We start from the raw sequence: 22832 nt of genomic DNA, 5'->3' as shown, positions 1-22832 counted from the left end.
TCTTTTGCACCATACAGTCAGGGTTGACTATATCAGGACAAGATGTGTCCTGGAATATAGTCAGCAGCCTGACTGATAAAATCCTTCCCTACAGAGACATTTATTTGCTCTCCTTGCTTCTGATTGATGGAGATTTTTTTATGCAAATAGAGAATGGAATCAGATCCAATCATGAGAAAGGTCTTGTATCTAGGCATGGACGTAAAAGTCTGTGGTAACCTTTAAGATCTCCATTGGAGCCGCTGATTCATCACCTACCCCCTCTCTGATTCCTTGGCTCAAGCAAATAATCAAAACTGGATGGCAGATGAGGCATTTTTGCCTTCATTTCTGTCCACATTGATGAACAGAGAAACAATTCAATGACGTGTTTTCTGATCTTGTTTATGGCTCCTTCTTCCCAGATCTAAGGCATTTGAATAAGAGCAGCTATTTTTGTGTGAACCATTCTGAGAGTGAATCTTGCAATTATTCCTCCTTGTGGACTAATAGTGATGTGGCTGCTTCTGCTTCTCCAAGTGAATCTGTTGTATGTTCTTACTAAAGTATTCCCAAGCACATTCATGTTTAATACTGTATTCATAATTACATGCTTGGATTCTAACATAAAATATTCTGTCCAGGCCCTGTTCAGTATATAATCAATTTGTATATAAACTAAAATGTGACTTAATAAAACAGGACAAAATTATTAAGAATTCAATTTTGAAAAAAAAGTTTATGTGCTGTGCATACTTCCACCCATACATTGGTGTATATGGAACATTTTATATGTCTTTGCAATGACATCCAAAGATTTTGTGAAACATATAGACTTGCAAGGTTTTTGCTATTCACAGCAATACCTCAGACAAAGTAATATAGATTCTCAAATACCCGAGAAATACCATGGAGACCTGATTTGTAAAGGCAGAATGATACTGAAGAAATCTTTGTCAGTCCTTTGTTATTCTTTTGTACAAGGATGTAATGAAAATCACTGTGTATATTTCTTTCCTTTACAGGATTTAATATGAAGGTGAACCTAATCAAGCCACAAAGAATTAATTTCCCCGTAACTGTTATTATGAAATCACTGACATTGAACAAAAGACATCTTAGAGAAACTAGTAATGCAGAAGGACAAAAACAAAGTAAAAATGTTGGATTGTTGAACATCTGTTACCATTACCAGAAAAAGGATGCTAGCTTCAGTTTACCAAGAGTGCTTATTTTCTGGGTATGGTAGGATTTTGGTCTGTTAGCTATATCTTGAATATTTTTTCAATTTATTTGTATATGCTTAACCTCTATATCTTATTCTTCCTGCCTCTATCCATACTCTCACTGTTCCAGATCTCATACCTCCTCCTAATGCTGAGTATTCTCACTGCCATAGTATTTCTCACAGTGAATGTGACCTAAGGATATGAAATAGCAGAACATCCCTAGTCTCCAAAAATACCTGAATCTTGAAACCCAGAATCATCTACATAAAAGACACAGATCTACATGACTGAGACAAGGAAGGTATACCACAAATATGATACCTGGATTTCACATAGGGTTACAGTTACTCTACAAGAATCTGGAATGCAAGAATCAGAGAATGTAGGCTCTGAAAAATCACTGCCATTGACATTTTCCATTGATCCTACATCCTGTCAAATCTAGAAGCACAGTTATTTCTCTTTGGTAACATACAGTCGGGCTTTGGTTATACCCAGGTCCAGATATATCCTGGAAAATAACCAGGAGCCTGATTATTCAAATTCCTTCCTGCAGGCAAATTTATTTGGTCTTATGCTTCTGATTGTTGTAGGTGTTGCATTCAAATAGAGAATGGAATCACAACTAATCAGAGGAGAGATCTCATATCTAGGTATGGACATCGAAGCCTGGTGTAATGTTAGAAATCTCCATATGGGCTGCTGACTCAACTCTTTCCCTCCTCCCTTGGTTCGAATGGAGAAACAGCAAAACCAAAACAGTATGACAGTAAAAATATCTATGGACCTTCTTCACTTTATAAATTGATTCATTCCCCACAAAAAAAAAAAAAAAAAAAAAAAAAAAAACCCTCTGTGGTACTTGGTGGCTAAATGTATTCCTGGAATTCTGTATTTGGTAGCTCATCATTTTATATGAACCCTCTCTTTCCCTTTCCATCATCCAGACTTTGACACTATCTTTCAAATGCAACTACATTCTGAGGTTTCTGAGGTTACTGTGTCTACAATGATGTACAGCCTACCAAGCTGTTGTTACATTTGAGCTGATTCTCTTCCCACCCCCCTTTTTTCCTAGATCCTAATCACTTATCTGAGAGTCTCTATTTCTGTCTGAGTATTTCTGTTTGTGACATTGATCTTGTAAATGTGTCTTCCTGATCCCTGTTTATTATATACCTATGTCTGTTTCCACATGTGAATTTATTGAATGCTTACATATTAGTGCTTTTTAAGACATCGATGTCTAATAGTGTGCTCCAATAAAGATGATTGGATGTCTATTTGGAATATTCCTTCAGTTCTTTTTCTGAATATGCCTAAAGCCTCTTACTAAATTCATAGTGTTTATATGATTCTAAAATAAATGAAAACATTGATTTTTGTATGGGATTTTTACACTATATTCCAATTTTCAACAATCCATTATTTATTTGTAGGATTAGTGTGATAGCACTTGCATTGTGTCAAGACATCACAAGATTTCTTGAAATAAAAATAAATATAAGAGATTTATTATGCAGGGTACGTCAGGCAAATTAGTATAATTACATAAATATCAATAACATACAAAATAGAACTGGTTTATAAACACAGTATTCTAAGAGATTGTGATCACTTACGACACATCCACTGTTAAAATGAGAAATAGGATGTTAATCTGCAAATTTGACTTTTTGAGTCTATGTCTCCAATGTGACACCATCAGATGATGACATATTGATATCCACAACAAGGCCGTGCCTCCCCTAATTTTATAGAAAGGAATGGACTGACATGGATGAAGAAATATGCTCCAGTACCTATTATTTGCCAAAGCAAAATAACAATGTAAACTAAAGTGGGATAGTCGAACATGTGTAGCATTTATGGAAACAGAATGCTAACCTCTCTCTCCAGAATGAGCTTAGATTTCCAGGTTCAATAGTGACGGTTACAGCTCCAAATTTTCATTGATTACAAGGGTGATTGCTGATAACATTTATCATCATAGCAACTTGATGATACAACTTTGTGAATGGATAAGCAGATTTCTTGCCTGTCCCAAGATGAAGATTAAAATCAAGTATCTTTCCAGTATCTTTCCAGTACTACATGCCAAAGAGGTTGCTGGCTATATTCCAGGACATATCTGGTCCTGGTATAGACAAGCCTGAGTGTATAGTGCCAAAGGAAAGGAAGTATACTTCTATAAATGAAAGGAAACAATGAGAAGAAATCTGAAAATACAGTGATTGCTTGTTTCTGTTTCCTTGTACAGGAAATGTCACCCTGTGTGAAATTCAGGTATCGCATTTTGGGTGTGAATTTATGTCTCAGTCATGTAGAACTGTGTTTTCCGCAAATAAGATTCTAGATTTCAAGCTTCAACTAGTGAAAGAGACTAGGCATATTCTGACATTTTAAATACTTAGGTTACCCACTCTGAGGAATTCTATGGAAATGATTGTACTGTACTCAGCATTCAAACTTGGTCTCTCTAAAAAAGCATGATGTAAATGACAGACAGATATCCTACCATACCCAGGATGGATGACGGTTACATGAAACAATGCTATCCAGACCGAACAGTACTGACACATATAGGAACTCATTGTGTGTTCTATGGGACACAATGAAAGCAGTGCTAAGAGGAAAACTCATAGCCCTGAGTGCCTCCAAAAAGAAAATGGAGAGAGCACACATTACCAGCTTAATGACACACCTGAAAGCCCTGGAACAAAAAGAAGCTATTTCACCCAGGAGGAGTAGAAGGCAGGAAATCATCAAACTCAGGGCCGAAATCAATCAAGTGGAAACAAAGAGAACCATACAAAAAATCAACAAATCCAGGAGCTGGTACTTTGAGAAAATCAACAAGATAGATAAACCCTTAGCCAGACTGACCAAAGGGCACAGAGAAAGAATCCAAATTAACAAACTTAGAAATGAAAAGGGAGATATAACAACGGAAACTGAGGAAATACAAAAATCATCAGACCCTACTACAAGAGCCTGTACTCAACACAACTGGAGAATCTGGAGGAAATGGACAATTTCCTTGACAGATACCAAATACCAAAATTAAATCAGGACCAACTAGACCATCTAAACAGTCCCATAATGTCTAAAGAAAGAGAAGGAGTCATAGAAAGTCTTCCAACCAAAAAAAGCACAGGACCAGATGGTTTCAGTGCAGAATTCTATCAGACCTTCAAAGAAGAGTTAACACCAATACTCTTCAAACTGTTCCACAAAATAGAAACAGAAGGAACACTACCCAATTCCTTCTACGAAGCCACAATTACACTGATACCAAAGCCACACAAAGATACAACAAAGAAAGAGAACTTCAGACCAATTTCCCTTATGAACATCGATGCAAAAATACTCAATAAAATTCTTGCCAACCGAATCCAAGAACACATCAAAACGATCATCCACCATGATCAAGTAGGCTTTATCCTGGGAATGCAGGGTTGGTTCAATATATGGAAATCCATCAATGCAATCCACTACATAAACAAACTCAAAGAACAAAACCACATGGTCATTTCATTGGTTGCTGAAAAAGCATTTGACAAAATTCAGCATCCTTTCATGCTTAAAGTCTTGGAGAGAACAGGAATTCAAGGCCCATACCTAAACATAGTAAAAGCAATATACAGCAAACCGGTAGCCAGCATCAAACTAAATGGAGAGAAACTTGAAGCAATCCCACTGAATCAGGGACCAGACAAGGCTGCCCCCTTTCTCCTTATCTTTTCAATATTGTACTTGAGGTACTAGCTCGGGCAATTCGACAACATAAGGAGGTCAAAGGGATACAAATTGGAAAGGAAGAAGTCAAACTTTCATTATTTGCAGACGACATGATAGTCTACCTAAGTGACCCAAAAAACTCCACTAGAGAGCTCCTACAGCTGATAAACAACTTCAGCAAAGTGGCAGGTTATAAAATCAACGCAAGCAAATCAGTGGCCTTCCTATACTCAAAGGATAAGCAGGCTGAGAAAGAAATTAGGGAAATGACCCCCTTCACAATAGCCACAAACAGTATAAAGTATCTTGGGGTGACTCTTACCAAACATGTGAAAGATCTGTATGACAAGAACTTCAAGACTCTGAAGAAGGAAATGGAAGAAGACCTCAAAAAATGGGAAAACCTCCCATGCTCATGGATCGGTAGAATCAATATAGTTAAAATGGCCATTTTGCCAAAAGCAATATACAGATTCAATGCAATACCCATCAAAATCCCAACTCAATTCTTCACAGAGTTAGAAAGAGCAATTATCAAATTCATCTGGAACAACAAAAAACCCAGGATAGCTAAAACTATTCTCAGCAACAAAAGAAAATCTGGGGGAATCAGTATCCCTGACCTCAAGCAATACTACAGAGCAATAGTGTAAAAACTGCATGGTATTGGTACAGTGACAGGCAGGAGGATCAATGGAACAGGATTGAAGATGCAGAAATGAACCCACACACCTATGGCCACTTGATCCTCGACAAAGAGGCTGAAAACATCCAATGGAAAAACATTGATTTTTGTATGGGATTTTTACACTATATTCCCATTTTCCACAATCCCTCATTTATTTGTAGGATTAGTGTGATAGCACTTGCATTGTGTCAAGACATCACAAGATTTCTTGAAATAAAAATAAATATAAGAGATTTATTATGCAGGGTATATCAGGCAAATTAGTATAATTACATTAATATCAATAACATACAATATAGTACTGGTTTATAAACACAGTATTCTAAGAGATTGTGATCACTTACTACACATCCACTGTTAAAATGAGAAATAGGATGTACTCTGCAAATTTGCCTTTTTGAGTCTATGTCTCCAATTTGACACCATCAGATGATGACATATTGATATCCACAACAAGGACATGCCTCCCCTAATTTTATAGAAAGGAATGGACTTACATGATGAAGAAATATTTGCCAAAGCACAATAACAATGTAAACTAAAGTTGGATAGTCGAACATGTGTAGCATTTATGGAAACAGAATGTTAACCTCTCTCTCCAGAATGAGCTTAGATTTCCAGGTTCAATAGTGACTGTTACAGCTCCAAATTTTCATTGATTACAAGGGTGACTGCTAATAACATTTATCGTCATAGCAACTTGATGACACAACTTTGTGAATGGATAAGTAGATTCCTTGCCTGTCTCAAGATGAAGATTAAAATCAAGTATTTTTCCAGTACTACATGCCAAAGATAGGAATGACACACATTAAGAGTGATGCCTGAACTTTGTATATGCTCAGAATTTTTTTCTCATATCAGGATCAACTAAATCAGAGCATGGAGATTCACCTGTTCATTCATCTATCACTTCCATCTCTCTACTTTTTACTTCAGAAGCAGTAAATCTGAATGTGTACACGATCCTTGCCTTGGCTCTTGTCTCAAATCAGTAGTTGCCCTGGTCTTTATCTTTGTAGATAGATATGGCTTCCTTGAAGAAAAAAAGTCTTTCCATCCTTAACCTTAGCAAGTATAACTTTCAGCTTTGGTGTGCTCCTTGCTGCTCACTTTCCTCACAGGTTTACCACAAACAGGAAATATTCCTTTCAAGCCTTTATCAGACTTTTTTTTTTTTTTTTTACAAATTTCCTACAGTTTCATAATTATGTGTACATAATGCAAGTTATTTATTTAGGAATGTAATGCTTAAAATATTCTTTTTATTACAATTTCTTCTTAGCTGATTGGGTCTTTTGTATGCTTGCTGTACTGGCTAGTTTTGTGTGTCAACTTGACACAGGCTGGAGTTATCACAGAGAATGGAGCTTCAGTTGGGGAAGTGCCTCCATGAGATCCAGCTGTGGGGTATTTTCTCAATTAGTGATCAAATGGGGAGGGCCCCTTGTTGATGGTACCACCTTTGGGCTGGTAGTCTTGTGTTCTATAAGAGAGCAGGCTGAGCAAGCCAGGGGAAGCAAGCCAGTAAGAAACATCCCTCCATGGCCTCTGCATCAGCTCCTGCTTCCTGCTTCCAGTCCTGACTTCCTTTAGTGATGTACTGGGATGTGGAAGTGTAAGCTCAATAAACCCTTTCCTCCCCAACTTGCTTCTTGGTCATGATATCTGTGCAGGACTAGAAACCCTGACTGAGACACTTGCTAAAGCATTTGCATCCAGTTGCATCATTTTTGATTTTTCATGTAAAATGTAAGTTCATATTTGTTTAGTATTAATATATGAATATTGAATGTTTGGATAAATCTCCTCCTTTTATACCCTTGATTTTCTCCTCACTGCTCCACTTCTATCTAGTATAATTACAAGTTTATGCACATAATCTCTGGTGGCATTAAATGCAGCTTTATGGTAAGTTCCAAATCCAATTGTGATGTCATTCTTAGCGCACAAGGACCCTCTTGTATCTGTGACCATGGCAGCTTCCACACACTGCCTGTGTGCCTTACCTCTGTGTCTTGGTGCACATGATTACCTGGCATCTATGTCACCACCAGAGTAAGACAGAGAGCCATGAATCCTTGCCTTTTTTCCTCTTTGTCCTCTTCCTTGCTTAACCACAATAAAACCTTAGTGTGTGTGTGTGTGTGTGTGTGTGTGTGTGTGTGTGTGCAGCTTGGTCTGGCATGATTTGTCCAGACAAGACCACCTTGTAACAAAATATTTGGTGCCAAGAGTCAGGAATTCCTAGAGACAATCCAGGTATGCTCATGGCAATCTCTGCTGTGGCCACAGCCAGTGCTGGCAGCCAGTGCAAACAACTCCTGATAGATTGGCACCTAGAATATGAATAGAGGCACAGGGCCTTTGATGTAGTGGGTCCTAAATTGGATAACTTTATCAAAACCATCTCCTAAAGCCTCATTTATACGTTGAAAATGAGGCAGAAAGAGGCTAATGTAACTAGGGATGGTTAATGGCTACATGAAACGATATTTTTTTAGACAAAACATTACTGACAGATATAGAAACTCTTGGAGTCTGTATCAAAACACACACATGATGTTCACAGTTTCAAGGCAGATTAAAATATGAGATCAAAAAAAGAAACTAGATAAAGCATATCAACAATTAAGGAGAAGACATACACAATTGATATCTACAAAGAAGAATGGGAAAAAAGTTTGTACTGCTGAGGAGGTGTCTGGAGTTTTATAAGCCATACTGGAAAGTAAGCCTCAACAGACAAAACAGGGTCCTGGTGGTTGCTCTAAATTTATAAAACCTTTGCAGACATAAGATTTTACAAAAATAGAAACTCAAATCTGAACTTCACTTGAAGAAAGAATGATGGTAAAAATGCAACTAATATACCAAACAGAAATTTCATATGAAGGTAGACATGTTTTTGTGGTCTTTGCCTTTCCTAGGCTGACAGGAAGAGAGGTCCATTCATCCGGGACAGGACATCAATAACAGAATCTAAACAGTTACATCTTACCCAACACAGATTTTTTTATGTATAAAAATGAAATGAGTTTGAAGCCAATCCAAAAATAGCAAATTTATGAAATTCCCGTCTCATGTACATTAATGAAAAATTTGAATCTTAGAAAACATGGATGAGAAAGTTTCATTTCAAAACACGTAATCTCACAATTGTTGATGCAAGAAAATTTCTCTAACTTCACATCTCTGGTCTCTGTCAGATAGTGAAGCCACAAGTGAATTATACTCCATGCAGAGATGATGGAGGACTTGAATAATGAATCATGAATGATGGAATTCTAATTAGAATCAGTGCTTTCTGATGCAGGAGCATATTTTGTAGAGATGTTAGGAGGACGTAACTCAGTAGGATCATGGAGAAAGGGAGAAAGGTCCTGCAGATGCTGGGGTTCCTCTTTCTCCTCAAATTTCACAGAAAGTCTTCATTCTGGGATGAGCAGCATATAGTCAATACATGGCTAGAGCCTTGGATCACCTGAGAGCTGTATACCAGCAAGGAGCCTGACTGGTAAAAACCTATGTTTGTGGCTGTCATTTTTAATGTTTAATTTTATTTTTCATGGCTGTGCAGTTTTTGCTTTGTTATGCTTTGTTTTCATCTATCTCTCCTTGCTTCCTATCTATTGCAGCAAAAGTGGTGAAAGTTAAAGGAAGAAAACAGGAATACTACCTAATGTATCTTCAGTTCACACTCTGGTTGTAGTTCACAACAGACTATTCAGCAAGTATTACCTATGGGCAGAGCATCTGTCTGTTTTCTTGGACCTAGACCCAGGTTATCTACAATAAACCTCCATTTCTCCTGTGATCTTCTGTTTCTGACACTGCTCTGTCCTTTCCAGATTTCTCCAAATATGTCCTGTGTCATTTATTTTATCGAATATGCACATATGAATTACTTCTAACATTGGATAATACATTCATGTCTATTTCAATGCTAATGAAATACTGTGATTAAAAATGTAAAAAAAAAAATGTGTTCAAGCCTTGTTCCACAAACATTTAGTAGCATAGTGTGTTTCATAAAGTTAAAATGATATAGATATAATTATGAGGTGTTTACTTAGAAATGAAACATTTAAGAAATAGGTGTTCTCAGCACCTTTTGTTTGTATGCATGTTCTTATGTAACATTGCATAAAGATAGCAACTTTAGCATATTTTATGTTATTCTCTATCAGGAATTGTAATTGCTATCCTTCAGGAAACATTCAAATATTTTTGGCAGTAGTATTCTACTAGCACCAGTATCAACCTCTATATCCAAGCCTCACATGTTTTTCCTAATAACAACTGACATTATTCATATCATTTGTGTGTGCATGGATATTGTACCATCTACTGGAACATGTACTTTAGAGCATTCATCACAGAATAAATCTTACTCTGATGTCTCCATCAGCTAATTAAATACCAATAACTAGTCTAGAGTTTTGTTTTCATTAGTCCTGCCAAGAGCTGCACTGAAATTTATTGGCATGCTATGGTATAAAAATTGTACATTCAATTCCAGCTGACAGGAATTCAAGAGTGTTTTTTACCGTTCTCTCACGATACTTTCAACGATAGCCTAATGCCAGTATCCATTATTCTTAATACTGATATCTTAGAAAAATATCTGATGTTCATATTCCAAATATAGCAAATTGCTTTCTTGCCTTTCTTTTTGCCATGATTATGATGACATTAAAATTAAAATGAGACAATTTTAAAAAAAGAAAGAAAAAGAAAAAAATAAAATTGAAACATCATGATCTATCCCATATACAGTTACCAAACCCAGACACTATTAAGTATAACCACAAGTTCTTGTTTACCATAGCCAGACATAGCTGTCACCTGGGAGTCTGTGCTAATGCATGACAAATACAGAAGGTTATACTCTCAGCCAGTCATTGAACTGAGCAAAAGGTCCTCAATGGGAGAGCTATAGAAAGGACCTAAGGAGCTAAGGGGTTTGCAGCACCATAGAAGAAACAAATATATGAGCTACCCAGTATTTCCAGAGCTCCAAGCACAAAAACATCAACCAAATAATAAACATGGTGTTACTCATGGTGGCAGATGAATAGGCAGCAGAAGATGGTCTTGTTGTAAATCAAAGGGAGGAGAGGCCCCTGAACCTGGAAAGGCTTGATGTATTAATGTAGGGGAATACCAGGATAGGGATGATATCACATCACGGCAACATGGTCCCTCTTGTAACTGTGGCCATAACAAGCACCCAAAACTCCCTGTATGTGTTTTACCTGTGTGTCTTAGTGAATGCGATTACCTAGTATTTATCTCACAAATCAAATAAAAGTCAAAGACCCTTGATACCTTTTCCTTATTTCCTTCTTTCTTCTCTTCCTTGCTCCCTCACCAATAAAACAATTTCTCATGGGTCTATGCATGGTACATCCAGATATGAACTGCCTTCTACGTCAACATTTCATTCCAACATTAGGGATTTGCTAATGACCACCCAGGTACTCATACAGCAACCTCCACAGTGGTCAAAGCCACTGATAGCAACAACCTAGATTGACTGCCTAATGGCTGCCAACCAAAAGGCTGACTCCTGGTGCCAAACTTTTGGTACACACAGACCTCTAACACATGGAGTAGTTCCTGACAAGTGGGTTATGCCCAAGGTACCTCACTGAGAATGTCCATCAGCAACACAGGTATTTTCATTCCCGCTACCAGAACTCCAGACTTCGCACAAACATTGGTGGATTGGTAAGGCATTCCTTCCAGTTCGTATGGAGGTCACTTTGTTCCAGACAGATCTGACCAATCTCTATGGACTTAGGGGTAGGATTCTCATGGTCCCTATGACCAGCACCCTGATATCTTACAAAAAAGTAATTCCACACTTTGGAGACTCCCCCTCAAAGATGTTTTCATAACTGCTCATTTTCAGCTCTTGAAGTCATAGAACAAATCCTGAAGCTTAGAAGGGCTACTTTCTTTGGTGAGTCTGTGAAACATCATAGCCCTAACATTTCATGATGGCATGGTATGTCTAGCTGCCTTGTAACAATACAATCTCTTTTTTAACAATTAATATTAATTTACTAAAAATGAGTTCATTTAAGGTTCCTCTGTTCACATTTTTATGGAACTATTAGAATATGGGTAGCCTGTTAAGGAATGCATATCAGTAATACTCTATCTTTTTTTGCATCCACTCATTAAATGCTATTATCCATTATGAAATGACTTGGCCTTCATGAATCTTAACTCAGGATATGCTAGAACATTGGTCCTTTTAATATAACTTAAATATTGTGATTGCAACGTCAGCTCTTGGGAAATAAGTGCTTGATGGTGCTGAAATAACCACCATTATTGGGTCCATGCAGATGTATATTATAATTCGCTATGAAGATAGTGTTTCTCACATGTATGGAATTTAGCAAACATGTATACAAGCTGGCTACTAAAACCATGTAATCTTACAGTTAAAAATTATCCCCCATATTCTATTATGGTCTTCTCATAGTATGGATTTAATAAGGAATTCTAGAAATAAATCCCACATACTAATGTTTCAACGCCGACATGGTGTGACAGAGCCAACTACCTGCCTATGTCTATGCATAGCAATCATACATGCAAATCCAATATAATAAATAAAACTCAAGGGCCATAGTATTATTTCGTCTTCATAACAGTATAGTCTACATCCTCCCTAGTTTTGCTTCTTTCCTGTGCTCCTTCATGTTCAAACATGGTTTTCTGCATAGTGGATTGAAATCCAAGGAAATAAGCACGTGTGTGTGCTGCTCAATCATGATCCTCACATATATTATGGGACAAGTGTAACACAGACAATTCTACTCTTATAAAGTCCCTTAAGTTTTTTTTTTCTTTAAAACAACTTTCCACATTCTACTTTACAATCAATTTTAATTAAGGATTTCTTTCAACATTAAGGTCTTTGAGAAAATGGCCTATGTCTTTCCTATTGGTTATTTTCCTACTGATTTCTACGTTATTGTGTTAATATAAACACTATGGCTACTATTTAACGGACATACATAAATTCCTACGTATCAGGACATTTCTAAGAAACATGAATACAAATATAGCACAAGGATACCTCAAGTTAGCAAAATGATTGTATAAATAGGAGGGAGAACCAGTTTTTTTCTAGAGTTATCCCAATTGCAAGCTGTTCAATACAAATAGGTGAACCCCAAACAGACAATATACAATTACCAGATTATTTATATGTAGTATTCTATATTGAAAAAAGAAGAGTATTTACTAATTAGAAAACAACTCCTCAATATAATAACGGATACACCCTGGAACATAAAATAGTAATCAATTTAAAGCTACAAGGTTACCAATATCTCATAATATGGGAGAGGCAAATTACTTGTTATAGATGAAATTAACTTGATAAGATGGAGGTCATACACTTTATTGCTACAATAGTCATGAACCTGAGACTAGATATGTCTATGCCATATATAATGTTATTTTTCTCCTATTTGAGTAGAGGATTATCAATATAAAGTAAGTACTAAATTCATATTGATATCTCCACATAAATGTGCATCATTTTTTACCTCTTCAGGTATATTTATTCTTGTAGTAGACTTAAAAATAGAGGTGGTCAGATAAAATATGATTAGAGACAAAGAGACTTTGATATAATGGGCCCCAAATGGGATATCTTCATCACATCCCTCTGTTAAAGCCTCATAAATCTGTTGAAGAGTAGGCAGAAAAGGCTAATACAGCCTTCGTTGTAAGGTGGTTGAAGGTTGGTTGTAAGTTGGTTGAACCAACCAGGATGGTTGAAGGTTACATGAAACAATGCTATCCAGACCGAACAGTACTGAAAAATATAGGAACTCATTGTGTGTACCAACACATATGCAGAATGTTCAGAGATTAAAAGCAGAAAAAATAACTGAATCAAAAAACACATAATAGATAGAAAATACCAACCCTTGGGTGAAGTTATGCACAATTGGTATCTACAAGGAAGAATGGGAAAAATAATATTGATCTACTGAGAGAGTGTCTACAGTAATGTAAGCACATGTGCAGGGAAATATACATATATATGTATATATGTATGTGTTTGTATATATATGTATATGAATATATAAATTGTTTTATATATGATGGCTTTATACATATGAAAGTACATTACAAAATGTATTAAATACTCATTCTATGTGTGTTTCTTTTTTAAATTCAAAGTTCTTAATTTTATTTTATATTTTTATTCAATTTTTGCTTCATTTACATTTCAAATGTTATCCCTTTTCTTCAATACCAATCTGAAAATCCACATCCCATCCCCCTCCCCTTATTTACAACACCACCACCCCAACTTTCCTGACCATGCATTCTCCTACACTGGGTCATTGAGCCGTCACAGGACCAATGGCATATCCTCTCACTGATGTCTGAAAAGGCAATGCCCTGCTACATATGTTGCTGGAGCCATGAGTCCCTTCATGTGTACTGTCTCTTTGGTGATTTAGTCCCTGGGAACGCATGGATAGTGGTTAGTACATATTGCTCCAATGAGGCTGCAAACCTAAGGAAGGTAGATCAATGGAATAGAACTGAAGACGCAGAAATAACCCACACAATTATGGTCACTTGATCTTTGACAAAGGAGCTACAACCATGAAGTGAAAAAGAGATAGCCTTTTCAAGAAATGGTCAACTGGAAGTCAGCCTGCAGAAGAATGCAAATCAATCCATTCTTATCTCCTTGTACTCAGCTCAAGTCCAAGTCGATCAAGGACTTCCAGATAAAACCAGACACATTGAAAATAATAGAAAAGATAGAAAAGATACTGCATCATTGGAACAAGTGTAATTTATTTCTGGTGGGAGAACAAATAGTGGAAAATCAGACCTTCAACAGCTCTCACCTTGAGAGTTCACTGACTTTGCAGTTTACAGCTGAACCACCCACTTCTTCACACAATGCTGACAAACTGGTTCTCATCCTGGCTGAACACCTGGGGTTGTCTAGGAGGAACCAGCATTCCAGAAAAGCTGCTGGATTCCACTGCCAGCATCCTTCCAGATGGCCCTTTTTCCTGTGCTTTTAGCATTCCCTTCAGCCCCTCCCTACTTCCTCTTACTGAGTGTTCAAAACCAAAAGTTTTGCTTAAAGAGGCTTTAACAAGACACCCCTTTTGGCTTGGCCGTGCTCTGTCTTTCCTGCCCAATTCTCTCATTCAGGCTTGGGTTCCCCTCGGCTCCCTGACTAACTAGGTCCTGAGGGATGGGAAAGTTTCTGTATTTGGTATAGTTTCCTTCTGTTACATCTAGATTTTTCAGAGATTCCAAGGTGGCATGTTGAAGACACTTGCTCCCATAGCAATTTTTACAGTGCCTGAACTAATCATAAGGAATTGTCAGAACATCACCTGACTATGTCAAATCTGAGGGGTGAATTTTGTACCTTGTTTGCAGAATATGAAGTCATGCATGATTTTGAAAAGGAAGTCACAATATGAAGTTGATGGCTGTATTTCACAAAGTGTTCCTGTATAGGAACCAGGAGTCATAGGAACAGAGTATGAAATCTATGACTCAACCAAGCACTATATTTATAACTTTCCAATGGATCTTTCTCCTGTAAGTTACAGAAGCACCCTTCTTTCTCTTTAGCACCATACACTTGGGCTTTGGTTATACCCAGAACCAGGTATGTCCTAGAATATCGCCACAGTCTGACTGATCATATACCTCCCTGCAGACAAATGTATTTGCTCTCCTTGCTTCTGTTGGATGAAGCATGTGCATTCTAATATGGAATAAGTTCCAATCAGGAGTGAGACCCCATACCTACACATGGATATCAAAGCCTGTGGTAACCTTGCAGATCTCCATCAGTGTTGCTGCTTCATCTCTCACCCCCCTACTCCCTTGGTTACCTGACTGATGCAGAAAAATCTGGTTGAATGTTAGGAAAAGTTCCCATAAGCCCTCTTCCCTCCACCTGTTCCCCATCCTGCTCTTCCCAGTTCCCTGTTCTGGTATTGCCATATTTGGCTGCACTGAGCCTTTCCAGAAACAGGGGCCACTCCTCCATTCTTGGGCATCATTTGATATGTGCATTATGACTTGGGTAATCCAAGTTTCTAGGCTATTATCCGCTTACCAGTGAGTGCACACCATGGTTGATCTTTTGAGACTGGGTTACCTCACTTAGTATGATGTTCTCCAGCTCCATCAATTTGTATAAGAATTTCATGAATTCACTGTTTCTAATGGCTTAATAGTACTCCATTGTGTATATATACCACATTTTTTTTTATCCATTCCTCCGTTGAGGGACACTTTTGTTCTGTCCAGCTTCTGGATATTATAAATAGGGCTGCTATGAACATAGTGGAGCATGTAACCTAATTGCATGTTGGAAAATCATCTAGGTATATGCCCAGGAGTGTTATGGCAGGGTCCTCTGGAAGTGACAAGCCCAGTTTTCTGAGGAACCACCAGACTTATTTCCAGAGTTATTGTATCAATTTGCAACCCCACCAGCAGTGGAGGAGTGTTCCTCTTTCTCCACATCCAAGCCAGCACCTGTTTTCTCCTGAGTTTTTGGTCTTGGCCATTCTGACTGATGTGAGGTGAAATCTCAGGGTTGTTTTGATTTACATTTCCCTAATGACTAATAATGTTGAACAATATTTAAAATGCTTCTCAGCCATCTGAAGTTCTTCATGTGAAAATTCCTTGTTTAGCTCTGCAACCCCTTTTTTTAATAGGGTTATTTGGTTTTCTCTGGTCTAACTTTTTGAGTTACTTGTATATATTGGATATTAGTCCTCTGTCAGATGTAGGGTTGGTGAAGATCTTTTCCCAATTTTTTGGTTGCCAATTTGTCCTTTTGATGGTGTCCTTTGTCTTACTGCCTCTTAGTTACAACTTGAATATTTTTCAATTTATTTATATAGTTTTACACTCTATATTTTATTCTACATGCCCCTGTCCACCCTCCAACTGTTCAACATCCCACACTTCCTCCCAATGCTGAGTATGTTCACAGCCATAGTCTTCCTCACACAAGGTGACCTAAATATATGAAATGTTAGAACATCCCTATTCTCCATCAGTACCTGAAGCTTGAAATAACAAATTCTCTATGCAAAAGACATAGCTCTGCATGACTAACAGTACATGATGTATGTGGAACATTTAATATGTGGTTGTCAAAAGACCATGACATTTTATGAAACACATTCAATTGTAAGTTGTTTACCACTGTCTGGAATACTCTAATCTAGTAAAAATTTTACAAATATCCATGGTCAACCACAGAGAACTGCTTGCTAAAGACAGGATGCAAATAAGATGAAAAGGCTTAGGCTCATGGTATCCACTAGTAAGTACACAGCAAAATGAAAATTAGAGTAGGCATGGATGTAACAGTCTGATGTAACCTGTTAGATCTCCATTAGAGCTGCTGATTGATCCTCTGCCTCCTCCCCATGTTGCCTGACAGATGCAAATAATCAAGATTGGATGGGTAGTGTTTTTATCTTCTTTTTTGTCTACACTGAGCAACAGGGAAACAAATCAGTGACATGTGATGTCTTATTGTGCTATGACTCCTCTGCCTGGAGCTAAGGATTTGCATAAGAGCTATTTTTTTCTGTGAACCTTTCTGACATGGAACCTTATCTTGAAATTATTTCTTCCTGTGGAATAATAGTGATGTGCCTATTTCTGCTTCTACAAGTGAATTTGTTGTATGCTCTTATTATAGCACTCATAATGCCAATGATATTTAATAGTGCACTTTAAATTACATGCATAAATTCTAATGTAATATATTCTTTCCTGGCCTGTACACCATAAAATCAATTCATATAAAGAATCAGGAGTGTGTCCATAATCCACCAAAATATTATTAAGAATTTAGTTTGGAAAAAAAGGTTTATTTGCTGTGAATATTCCCAACATTACGGCCTGTACATGAAACATTTTATCTTTATTTGCATTTAAAACCAGAGGTTTTCTGAAATTCATACTGTTGCAGGAATATCATTACTATTCACAGCACTACCTCAGACAAAGTAATATAGTTTCTTAAATATCTGAGAAATACTATGGGGACCTGACTGCTACAAACAGAATGCTACGCAAGATAATTTGCTCAATCTATAGCTATCTACATTTCTTCCTTTTTTTTTTTAGTTATTTTCTTTATTTACCTTTCAAATGTTATCCAGTTTTCTGGTTTCACCTCCAACAACACCTATAGCTTCCCGCTTAACCCTACCTACCTACCAACCTACTCCCTCTACATGTCCTGGCATTAACCTACACTGTCCTGGAATTCCCCTGTCTTGTAGCACCCAGATTTCTCACGATCAAGAGCCACTTTTACAGGATTTAATACTAAGCTGACCACCATCAGGACACAATGTATTAATTTCCCCAAAGGGATCAAAATGCCCTGAATAATATCTGATCAGGAGAGAGATCTCATACCTAGGCATGGACATCAAAACCTGCTCTAAACTTGGAGATCTCCATCAGTGCTACTGATTCATCTTTCTCCCCCTCCTCTCTTGGTTACCTGCCTCACACAGAAAATTCTAGGTTGAGTGGCAGGAAAAGCTGTTTTTAATTTATCTCTGTCCCTCAAACTAAAATAAGTCAGTTTATCTCTGGAGGTGTTTCAAATTCTGGTTCCTTCTTCCAAGGTCCAAGCTATTTGCCAGATTACCTCTGAAATTTTCTAGGCTTTTCCTTTTCCTTTTCTTGAAACTTAGATTGCAATTATTTCAGCCTGCTGAATAAAAGTGATGTGACAGTGTCTTTTTGCCAAATAGTTTCTAGTGGGGGTTCTCATTACAGCTTTTCACTATCTAATATTGAATCCTCAAAGAGATGATGGTTGTAAAATTTTTAACCCAAGTCCAGATGATGAATCTCTGGAGTATGTTCCTAAATCGGGACAATACTAAGAGAATTCATTGCTGAATAGAATGTTTGCATACTCCTGATCTTAGTTCATTGTTGAATACAATGTTTATATACCACTGAACTGTTAGTAATGGAAGTGATTACAAGGAAGAATAAACATGGCTAGAGAAATTTGTAATAGTCAAAGGATAATAACAAAGTAAATAAAGGTTGGGTTCTTATACATCTGTCAGAATTAATAGCCAACAGGCTGCCAGCAACAGTGTCCTGAGAGTGCTTGTTTCTGCATATAGTAGGGTCTCTATATGTAAAATACATCATGAATTTTAGAGAGTTTGGAAGCAGTGTACATTGACTACCATAGAATACCCCACAGTGTGTGAACTAAGGATTTAAAATATCAGAACATCCCTAGACTCTGTCACTAACAGAAGCCTGAAATCCAGAATCTTATTTTCAGAAAACACAGCTCTATAATACTGAGATAAGGAAGAAAAATACAAATGTGATACCTGAATTTCACATAGGGTGACCGTTCCTGTGCAGCAGTCAAGAAATCAGAAACAATCACAGTGCTTGTAGGTTTCCTTTGACTCTTTCCTTTCAGTTACAGAAGTATATTTTCTTCTCTTTTGCACCATACAGTCAGGGTTGACTACATCAGGACAAGATATGTCCTGGAATATAGTCAGCAGCCTGACTGATAAAATCCTTCCCTACAGAGACATTTATTTGCTCTCCTTGCTTCTGATTGATGGAGATTTTTTATGCAAATAGAGAATGGAATCAGATCCAATCATGAGAAAGGTCTTGTATCTAGGCATGGACGTAAAAGTCTGCTGTAACCTTTAAGATCTCCATTGGAGCTTCTGATTCATCACCCACCCCCTCTCCAATTCCTTGGCTCAAGTAAATAATCAAAACTGGATAGCAGATGAGGCATTTTTGCCTTCATTTCTGTCCACATTGATGAACAGAGAAACAATTCAATGACATGTTTTCTGATCTTGTTTATGGCTCCTTCTTCCTAGATCTAAGGCATTTGGATAAGAGCAGCTGTTTTTGTGTGAACCTTTCTGAGAGTGAATTTTGCAATTATTCCTCCTTGTGGACTAATAGTGATGTGGCTGCTTCTGCTTCTCCAAGTGAATCTGTTGTATGTTCTTATTAAAGTATTCCCAAGCACATTCATGTTTAATACTGTATTCATAATTACATGCTTGGATTCTAACATAAAATATTCTGTCCAGGCCCTGTTCAGTATATAATCAATTTGTATATAAACTAAGATGTGACTTAATAAAAGAGGACAATATTATTAAGAATTCAATTTTGAAAAAAAAGTTTATGTGCTGTGGATACTTCCACCCATACATTGGTGTATATGGAACATTTTATATGTCTTTGCAATGATATCCAAAGATTTTGTGAAACATATAGACTTGCAAGGTTTTTGCTATTCACAGCAATACCTCAGACAATGTAATATAGATTCTTAAATATCCAAGAAATACCATGGAGACCTGATTTCTAAAGGCAGAATGATACTGAAGAGATCTTTGTCAGTCCTTTGTTATCCCCTTGTACAAGGATGTAATGAAAATCACAGTGTATATTTCTTTCCTTTACAGGATTTAATATGAAACTGATCCCAATCAGGCCACAATGAATTAATTTCCCCAAAGAGATCAAATACCCCTTAACTGTTATGAAATCACTGACATTGAAGAAAAGACCTCTTACAGAAACTAGTAATGCAGAAGGACAATAACAAAGTAAAAATGTTGGATTGTTGAACATCTGTTACCATTACCAGAAAAAGGATGCTAGAGCATCAGTGTACCAAGAGTGCTTATTTTCTGGGTATGGTAAGATTTTGGTCTGTTAGCTACATCTTGAATATTTTTTCAATTTATTTATATATGATTAACCTCTATATTTTATTCTTCTTGCCCCTATCCATACTCTCACTGTTCCAGATCCCATACCTCCTCCTAATGCTGAGTATGCTCACTGCCATAGTATTTCCCACAGTGAGTGTGACCTAAGGATATGAAATAGCAGAACAACCCTAGTCTCCAAAAATACCTGAATCTTGAAATCCAGAATCATCTATATAAAAGACACAGATCTACATGACTGAGACAAGGAAGGTATACCACAAATATGATACCTGAATTTCACATAGGGTTACAGTTACTCTACAAGAATCTGGAATGCAAGAATCAGAGAATGTAGGCTCCGAAAAAATCACTGCCATTGACATTTTCCATTGATTTTACCTCCTGTCAAATCTAAAAGCACAGTTACTTATCTTGGGAACATACAGTCGGGCTTTGGTTATACCCAGGTCCAGATATATCCTGGAAAATAACCAGGAGCCTGATTGTTCAAATTTCTCCGGCAGGCAAATTTATTTGGTCTTATGCTTCTGATTGTTGTAGGTGTTGCATTCAAATAGAGAATGGAATCACAACTAACCAGAGGAGAGATCTCATATCTAGGTATGGACATCGAAGCCTGGTGTAATGTTAGAAATCTCCATCTGGGCTGCTGATTCAACTCTTTCCCTCCTCCCTGGGTTCGAATGGAGAAGCAGCAAAACCAAAACAGTGTGACAGTAAAAATATCTATGGACCTTCTTCACTTTATACATTAATTCATCCCCCACAAAAAAAAAAAAAAAAAAAAAAAAAAAAAAAAAAAAAAAAACCTCAGTGGTACTTGGTGGCTAAATGTATTGCTAGAATTCTGGATTTGGATTGGTAGCTCATCATTTAATATGAACCCTCTCTTTGCCTTTCCATCATCCAGACTTTGACACTATCTTTCAAATGCAGCTACATTCTGACTGTTTCTGAGGTTACTGTGTCTACAATGATGTACAGCCTACCAAGCTGTTGTTACATTTGAGCTGATTCTCTTCCCACCCCCCTTTTGTCCTAGATCCTAATCACTTATCTGAGAGTCTCTATTTCTGTCTGAGTATTTCTGTTTGTGACATTGATCTTGTAAATGTGTCTTCCTGATCCCTGTTCATTATATACCTATGTCTGTTTCCACATGTGAATTTATTGAATGCTTACATATTAGTGCTTTTTAAGACATCGATGTCTAATAGTGTGCTCCAATAAAGATGATTGGATGTCTATTTGGAATATTCCTTCAGTTCCTTTTCTGAATATTCCTAAAGCCTCTTACTAAATTCATAGTGTTTATATGATTCTAAAATAAATGAAAACATTGATTTTTGTATGTGTATTTTACACTATATTCCCATTTTCAACAATCCCTCATTTATTTGTAGGATTAGTGTGATAGCACTTGCATTGTGTCAAGACATCACAAGATTTCTTGAAATAAAAATAAATATAAGAGATTTATTATGCAGGGTACGTCAGGCAAATTAGTATAATTACATAAATATCAATAACATACAAAATAGAACTGGTTTATAAACACAGTATTCTAAGAGATTGTGATCACTTACGACACATCCACTGTTAAAATGAGAAATAGGATGTTACTCTGCAAATTTGACTTTTTGAGTCTATGTCTCCAATGTGACACCATCAGATGATGACATATTGACATCCACAACAAGGCCGTGCCTCCCCTAATATTATAGAAAGGAATGGACTGACATGGATGAAGAAATATGCTCCAGAACCTATTATTTGCCAAAGCACAATAACAATGTAAACTAAAGTTGGATAGTCGAACATGTGTTGCATTTATGGAAACAGAATGCTAACCTCTCTCTCCAGTATGAGCTTAGATTTCCAGGTTCAATAGTGACGGTTACAGCTCCAAATTTTCATTGATTACAAGGTGACTGCTCATAACATTTATCATCATAGCAACTTGATGATACAACTTTGTGAATGGATAAAAAGATTCCTTGCCTGTCTCAAGATGAATATTAAAATCAAGTATCTTTCCAGTACTACATGCCAAAGACAGGAATGACACACATTAAGAGTGATGCCTGAAATTTTATATACTCAGAATTTTTTACTCATATCAGGATCAACTAAATCAGAGCATGGAGATTCATCTGTTCATTCATCTATCACTTCCATCTCTCTAATTCTAACTTCAGAAGCAATGAATCTGAATGTGTACTCCAGGAAATACATGATCCTTGCCTTGGCTCTTGTCTCAAATCAGTAGTCGCCTTGTATCTGTATCTTTGTAGATAGATATGGCTTCCTTGAAGAAAAAATTCCTTCCATCCTTGACCTTAGTAAGTATAACTTTCAGCTCCATGTGCT

The sequence above is a fragment of the Apodemus sylvaticus genome, chromosome 1 (assembly GCF_947179515.1).
Source record: "Apodemus sylvaticus chromosome 1, mApoSyl1.1, whole genome shotgun sequence".
Lineage (NCBI taxonomy): Eukaryota > Metazoa > Chordata > Mammalia > Rodentia > Muridae > Apodemus > Apodemus sylvaticus.
Note: the sequence above shows the minus strand (reverse complement) of the source record.